Source organism: Scylla paramamosain, unplaced genomic scaffold, assembly GCF_035594125.1.
Source record: "Scylla paramamosain isolate STU-SP2022 unplaced genomic scaffold, ASM3559412v1 Contig108, whole genome shotgun sequence".
Taxonomy (NCBI): domain Eukaryota; kingdom Metazoa; phylum Arthropoda; class Malacostraca; order Decapoda; family Portunidae; genus Scylla; species Scylla paramamosain.
In genome coordinates this window covers 227501-235000 of record NW_026973773.1, presented here as the reverse complement: position 1 = coordinate 235000, position 7500 = coordinate 227501, and the positions used below count along the sequence as shown (strand labels likewise).

The 7500-nt window shown below is 41.7% G+C and overlaps 1 protein-coding gene across 15 annotated transcripts in view; it reads left to right on the top strand.

Annotated features, from left to right (window-relative positions):
• LOC135099158 (ran-specific GTPase-activating protein-like) overlaps positions 1–7500 on the top strand; it is a 72539-nt gene that overhangs the window by 30575 nt on the left and 34464 nt on the right. For all 15 annotated transcript variants that reach the window (XR_010267733.1, XR_010267730.1, XR_010267731.1 and 12 more), the window contains one exon: positions 1–36. This exon is cut by the window's left edge and continues 56 nt beyond it. The gene's annotated coding sequence lies outside the window, so the exon portion shown is untranslated. The remainder of the gene's footprint in view (positions 37–7500) is intronic.

Below are 7500 nucleotides of genomic sequence, written 5' to 3'. Positions count from 1 at the left end.
GCCATGAACTCGGCTCTCTCTCGCTGCTCGGACAAGGTGAGCATCAAACACTTACGTGGTCGTGAAATGTAATTGAAGTGTAATGAGCGAGAGGAGGATTCTCCACTTCAATGGTGGAATGACCTCTGCCTTTCTACGAATGTGTGGGTAGTTTGATGGCCCGGGAAGTTAATAATCCTTGACTGCAATGCCTCATTCATGACATCTGCTTACCCCAGTGAATGTCCACGATGTCACCACTACGATGGCCAGTTATAAGACTGCCATAGCGACTGAGTTGGTGCAAAAAGTATCCCCTACCTGGCGGACAGTACCTCCTTGCCCACGAGATCATCCCTTTCATTCTGTGTAACTTAATATAATCAAGCGTTGTTGAAGCGTGATCAGACGCATGTTAACGGGAGGTCATTGAACTGAAGAGGGGAAGAGGTTTGATGGGAGGAGACATTGGTAATACTGCATACTAGTTTCCAGAAGTGTTGGACGTGCTTGAATCATACTTTGTTGTGCAGTATTTTTGAGACATAGACGTTGATTTGGCGCGCTCAAAAAACACGCGAAAATTTGACTTTCCGGGGAGAATGGTGGCTTCGGCCGCCCAAAACCTGCAGATGGCGCTCTCTCTCTCTCTCTCTCTCTCTCTCTCTCTCTCTCTCTCTCTCTCTCTCTCTCTCTCTTCCCCCTCCCTCTCTCTCTCTCTATCTTCCCCCTCCCTCTCTCCCCATTCTCTCTCTTCCCCCCTCCCTCCATCCCCATTCCTTCTCCCTATTTTCTCTTCCCCTTCCCTCCCTCCCCATTCCCTCTCTCTCCCCATTCCTTCCCTCCTCTCCCCCTTCCCTTCATCCTTACATTTCCTCCCTCCCTCCATCTCCCTCATCCCTTTCTATTTCATTTTGTTTTTTATTTATTTATTTATTTTTATTTATTCATTTAATTTATTTTTATTTAAGAGGGGTACTTGCCAAGGCCAACAAAATTGGAAAGAAAAAAATGTTCCCTGAGGCGCCGGTCCCCAAACTGAGTCAGAAACGATTGTCAAAAATTAGAGGATGAGTGTCTTGAAGCTTCCCTCTTGAGAGAGTAGTCTTGATAAGCGTCCACAGTGTTAGACGAAGACTTTGACTTGTGTTGATGAGGGGAGTAACAGTCTTCGGAGCTTTGTTCTTTATTAACAATATGTACAGAAAGAAGGGCAAGGAAAAGATGTCTCAGAGTGGTTAGTAATTAAGGAAAGATGTGCCAAACAGTTGTACAAGGGCTTAGCATTGACGTGTTTGGGCAAAGCACCTTATCTATTTCTGTCTTTAAGGTATACGTGGAAACAATGAAGGAAGTGATGATATTGCGTGGCTTGCATCCGTTGTTGTCATGGTTGGACACAAAACAAGAGTACAAGAAGAAGATGATAATGTGAAGAAAAGAATACGTTCAAGAAGAATTACTTGAAGAAAAAAAAAAGGAGGAAAATGAATATAAAAAAAAGTTGAAGAAAATGATAAGCGTTATGTGATGGTCATTGTCTCTTATTTCCGAACACTCTACTAAAGTGACTCTAAATGAAGTTGATTGTCTAATTATTATTAATTATATTATAGAAGAAAAGGAAAACTGAACACACACACACACACACACACACACACACACACACACACTGAAATATTCTTTTTCAAAATATTTCGCAAGAACACTATGAAGACTTCCGTCATTATGTAACGCATCCATATATATATATATATATATAATATATATATATATATATATATATATATATATATATATATATATATATATATATATATATATATATATATATATATATATATATATATATATAAACACATTTAACATCAGGTCACAAGCACACAGCGAACATCAATATGGACCCAAGTCTCAAACTCACACATCAAATTACAATATAGAAATATATCTGTGTATAAATACATCAGATTACAATATAATAAATATATCTATATACAAGCACAGCCCGTGTTACCTTACAGAACTTTTCAGTCCCATGGATGTACCTGTGTACTGCTTTGTACATAACCATTGCTGCAACCTCTGCTCTTAACCTAATGACATTCATCCAAGTGTCCTTAATTCATTGTCCTTAATCCACACTATTTTCTTAATTCAATGTCCTTAATCCACACTATTTTCTTAATTCAATGTCCTTAATCCACACTATTTTCTTAATTCAATGTCCTTAATCCACACTATTTTCTTAATTCATTGTCCTTAATCCAGACTATTTCCTTAATATAGTGTCCTTAATCCAGACTATTTCCTTAATATAGTGTCCTTAATCCAGACTATTTCCTTAATATAGTGTCCTTAATCCAGACTATTTCCTTAATATAGTGTCCTTAATCCAGACTATTTCCTTAATCCAGACTATTTACTTAATCTACTGTCCTTAATCCAAATGATGTCCTTAATCTACTCTCCTTAATTGTAGATTCCTTAATTATAATATCCTTAACCACAACATTTTCTTAATCAGTGTATAATCCTCAATCCAGTCTATTTTCTTAATTTACTCTCCTAAATCTGTACTATTTTCTTTATCTGCCATCCTTAAGACGGTAGACAAAGTAGATCATCTACTTAATCTACTGTCGTTAATCCAGACTATTTTTTTTATTTACTATCCTTAATGTAGAGAATTTTCTTCATCTACTATTCTTAATGTAGACTACTTTCTTGAAGTAATATCCTTCATCCAGTCTATCTTCTTAATGTAATATTCTTAATCCAGACCTCTTTCTTAATTTACTATCCTTAATACAAACTATTTACTTGATCTACTATCCTTAATCCAGATTGTTTTCTTAGTCTATCAACCTTGATCTTAATTTCCTTAATCCAGACCATTTTCTTAATCTGTTATCCTTAATTCAGACTATTTTCTTGATTTATTATCTCTAATCCAGTTTATTTTCTTAATCTACTTTTCTTAATTCAGACTCTTTCCTTGATCTACCATCCTTAATCCTGATTTTTTTTGTTAATGCATTAGTCTCAATTTAGACTATTTTTGACTCGGACTTTTTTAATCTACTATCCTCAATCCAGACTATTTTCTTAGTCTACTATTCTTAATCCAGGCCGTTTTATTAATTTGATATTTTTATTTTATTTTCCTTATTTTGTTATCCTTAATCTTCATTTCTTAGTGTAATATTTTCCTATGTAGGCTATTTTCTTAACTAATATCCTTAATCCAGACTATTTTCTTAATCTACTATCCTTTATCTTAATAACCTTGATTTACTGTCCATAATCTTCATTTTCTTAGTCTAATATCTTTAATGAAGAACACAGTTTTATATCCTTAAGCCAGACTATTTTTTCTACTCTATTCACTGCTCCTATTTTCGTTTTGGGATCTTCTTTGAGCGGGATTTTTATTCATCTATTTCTTGCCTCTGCTGACCTCCCTGATGGATAACAAATCGAAACAAAACAAAAAAATCAATCAATCAATAAAATCAAGGCGGAGGCTGAGAGGACGCGGCACCTCTGGGCGTACGCAGACGGAGGACGTGAGTGAGGATGTCGAAGCGGTATCGTTTTCCGTTGAGCGTCAAGGTCATGGACAAATCATCATAATCTATCGCTGCTTGTAATTTACACAGCAGCGTTCGTCCAAACACGAAATCAAACCAGTGGCGCATGTATATCGTGTCCATCTTTCGCAGAGTGTCTGTGCCGCTGCCAAAGTGCAGCAGGACTCGTTTCGGCAGCACAGTCGATTTGCCTGTCCTGCACAGCATCTTGTCCTGACCAGTCTTAGTGATAGAGAATGTTGACGCGTTACCAGTGTTCACCATCACCGTCAGCGGCTCCTCGATGCCTAACGCTCGTGCGGCAAACATGAACGTTTTGCGTTGTGTGTCCGAAGGTTGTCTCCGCCGCAGACGTTTTGGGTGACGCAGGAACAGGGTGCTGCTGTCGTCGGGATGGAACTCCTGCCGCACCTCGGCCTCCTGCAGGCGGCTCATGGACATAACTATGAGGTCCAAGTAGTGCTTCCTCACATCCCCGCGTACAATGACCGTCATGCGCGTGTTGACCGCCACGTAGCGACGCAGCATCACCACCACCTCGTCCAGCTCGATCACGTCCAACTCCAGCATGCCAGCCCAGGTAAACAAGTATTTCTTTACCGTCTCTTGCTTGCCCGTGACGATTCCCAGCCTCCGGGCCAGTGTTAGCCTCATGAGGCTGCATGAGGAGCCGCTGTCAAGCTGGACAAGGCACGGGTGGCCGCGCACGGTCGCGGACACCAGGTTTTCTTTCCCAATATTAAGACGGCACCACCTGCTCACGTTCCTCTCCTTGCTGACTCTCTTGGCATCCACCATCAGCCTCACCACGTCGTCTTTGTACCACCCTCTCATCTTCCATCTCTTGATGCCGTGCTTAACGCATTGACAGCACTCCATCTTCCCCCCTTCTTTCGTTCTCTCCTGCCCTCCCCCTGCTCTTCTTTGCCTGCTTCTCGTCGTCCTCCGCGTCCTGCCTCTTCCTCTTCTTGTCCTGCTTCGCGTCGTCGTCCTTAACCTGCCTCTTCCTCTTCCTGTCCTGCTTCTCGTCGTCCTCCGTGTCAAGCCTCTTCCTCTTCTTGTCCTGCTTCTCGTCATCGTCCGTAACCTGCCTCTGCCTCTTCTTGTTCTGCTTCTCGTCGTCGTCATTAACCTGCCTCTTCCTTTTCTTGTCCTGGTTTTCCGTTTCCTCCGTGTCCTGTTTCTTTCTCTTGTTCTGTTTCTCGTCGTCGTCCTTGTTCTGCCTCTTTCTCTTCTTGGTGCGGTCCATAATCGGATGAAAACACTCCACGCTCATCGTTTTCTTGCCTTTGATGTCATTCCCGTCCCTCTGATTTTTGTGTTCTCGCCGGCTCGCGCGATGTTTCATCTCTGCACAGCCTTCAGTGACCGTCTTCTCGTGGCTGGTGCAGTCTTCGAGGCTCTCCAGCCGCCTCTTCTTGTTCTTGGTTAGTTTCTCCTTAGCCTTCCCCTTCTCACCGAGGGTCTCTTGGGCGTCCATTGCTTGTCGTTTCCTCTTGTTGTTGTTGAATCTCGTATTATGGAGTGTTGTGCCTAAATCTTCAGTAGAAAATCCAGGCATTGCACAGTCTTACTGGGAACCTGTTCGTCAGAGGGTATGGTATACCTTTGCGCCCCCTTCTTGGAGCGCTCAGCAGCTTGGAACTAAAGACTTCGGCACCCACCAGGCGCACCAATCAGAGGTCTCGATTCAAGAATGTGATAAGGTCTTTAGCCAATCAGATACAGGAATGAAACAAAATATAAAATTATGACTATTTTTCATTAGCGGCAGTGATGCACTTTTCAATTAATTATGCTGAATCACTGCAATGAAGACTCCTTTCAAAAGCATAGAAGTAATACATTTATATGATTTAGTATATTTAATTCTCTAAATAATAATTTCTATCAGTCACTTATCTGTGTTATTTGGCTCACAATTCATACATCAGCAGCTGTGCACTAATATCGCACTAACATTTGGCGCCACCACGGTCTGTCAGCCATTTAGAGCCGTGGAAAACCTCGCCAACAATGCCCATTCACACAACGTAACTGACGTGTAGTTTTGGCTCAGCTAAAATGACTTCCACTGCCACATTCTCGAGTCACTGTGCCGAGGAGAGCAAGTTCAGTCCCGCGCTTACAATGCCAAGGGTAGAACTCGAGCCGTGACCCTTACGTGCATCAGTGAGGAAGCAGGAAGAGCAGGAGGGGGATCATTATGAGCTGAGGACACAGTATGCTTGGCTTGTGTGCGTTTTAAGCCATTATTATCTAAGTTATAAGATTTTCTTAACGAATGAGTTGGTGCAAGTAGTGTCCCCTACCTGGCGGGCAGTACCTCTCGCCCAAGAGAACATTCCTTTCATTGTCTGTGTAACTTAACGTTGTTGTGGAAAAGGAGGAGGAGGTAAAATTAGAGGGAGTATATATTATCTTGGCAGTTTAGGTAAGAGAGAAAGCAAGAGGAGGAGGAGGAGGAGGAGATTAGCAATAAGTGATATAAATTGATATTAATTGTATGGGTTATGAAAGGAGGAGGAGGTGGAGGAGGAAGAAGACGAGGAGGAGAAGGAAGAGGAGGAGGAGGAGGAGGAGGAGGAGGAGGAGGAGGAGGAGGAGGAGGAGGAGGAGGGAGGAAGGGTGTATGTATGTGTGTGGTCTAAAGAGGCTGTAGAAATCTCTCTCTCTCTCTCTCTCTCTCTCTCTCTCTCTCTCTCTCTCTCTCTCTCTCTCTCTCTCTCTCTCTCTCTCTCTCTCTCTCTCTCTATTTAAACATAAGTACATTATCACCCGAAGGCGCCATTATCACCCGAAGAGAGAGAGAGAGAGAGAGAGAGAGAGAGAGAGAGAGAGAGAGAGAGAGAGAGAGAGAGAGAGAAAACATCGTCTCCCTTTCCTCTGATGATGGTGTTACTGCGCCCCTTCCCCTCCTCTCTCTCTCTCTCTCTCTCTCTCTCTCTCTCTCTCTCTCTCTCTCTCTCTCTCTCTCTCTTCGTATATATTCAAATGAGAGTTTTCTGGATAAAATTCGGTAGGAGGAGGAGGAGGAGGAGGAGAGTAATAAAGGTAATGTATATATGGAATGAGTGATAAATAGAGAGGGAATAAAAGAGAGAAAAGAAAAGATGAATAAGAAGAGGAAAAGAAGACGATGAACAGTGGTAGTAGTAGTAGTAGTAGGTTGTTGTTGTTGTTTTTGCTGTTGTTGTTGTTGTTGTCTTTGGCTTTCACTCTCTCCTCTCCCCTCAATCTTTCATATCCGCAGCTTTTTAAACCCCCTCTCTCTCTCTCTCTCTCTCTCTCTCTCTCTCTCTCTCTCTCTCTCTCTCTCTCTCTCTCTCTCTCTCTCTCTCTCTCTCTCTCTCTCTCTCTCTCTCTCTCTCTCTCTCTCGCTTACAAATTAGCGTTTTCTCCATTTTCTATAACTGTCCATGTATGTTCCGTAATAGTTCTCCTTGAAATAATTGAAGGGGTAACTAAATAAAAATGTAGAATTGCAATATAAACAGAAATAGCCCTTTTATCACTTACTAATTGACTTTTCCTCCGTTTTCGTTATCAATACACGTCTTAATATCTTTCTTAATAGTATACGTTTAAGGAATTCAAGGAGAAACTAAAGAAAAGAAAGAAAAATTAAATAAAAGTGAGGATTTCGTTACTCGTTTTCTATTTGATTATTTTACGTTTTCCTTGAGGAGCAGGAGGAGAAGGAGGAGGAGGAGGAGGAGAGTAATAAAGATAGTGTATATAGAGAGAAAAAAACGAAAGAAAAAGTGTGGAGAAAAAAGAGAGAGAGAGAGAGAGAGAGAGAGAGAGAGAGAGAGAGAGAGAGAGAGAGAGAGAGAGAGAGAGAGAGAGAGAGAGAGAGAGAGAGAGAACTGTTTAGGAAGACGAAGAAAAGAGAGGAAGATAAAAAGAAGAGGAGGAGGAGGAGGAGGAG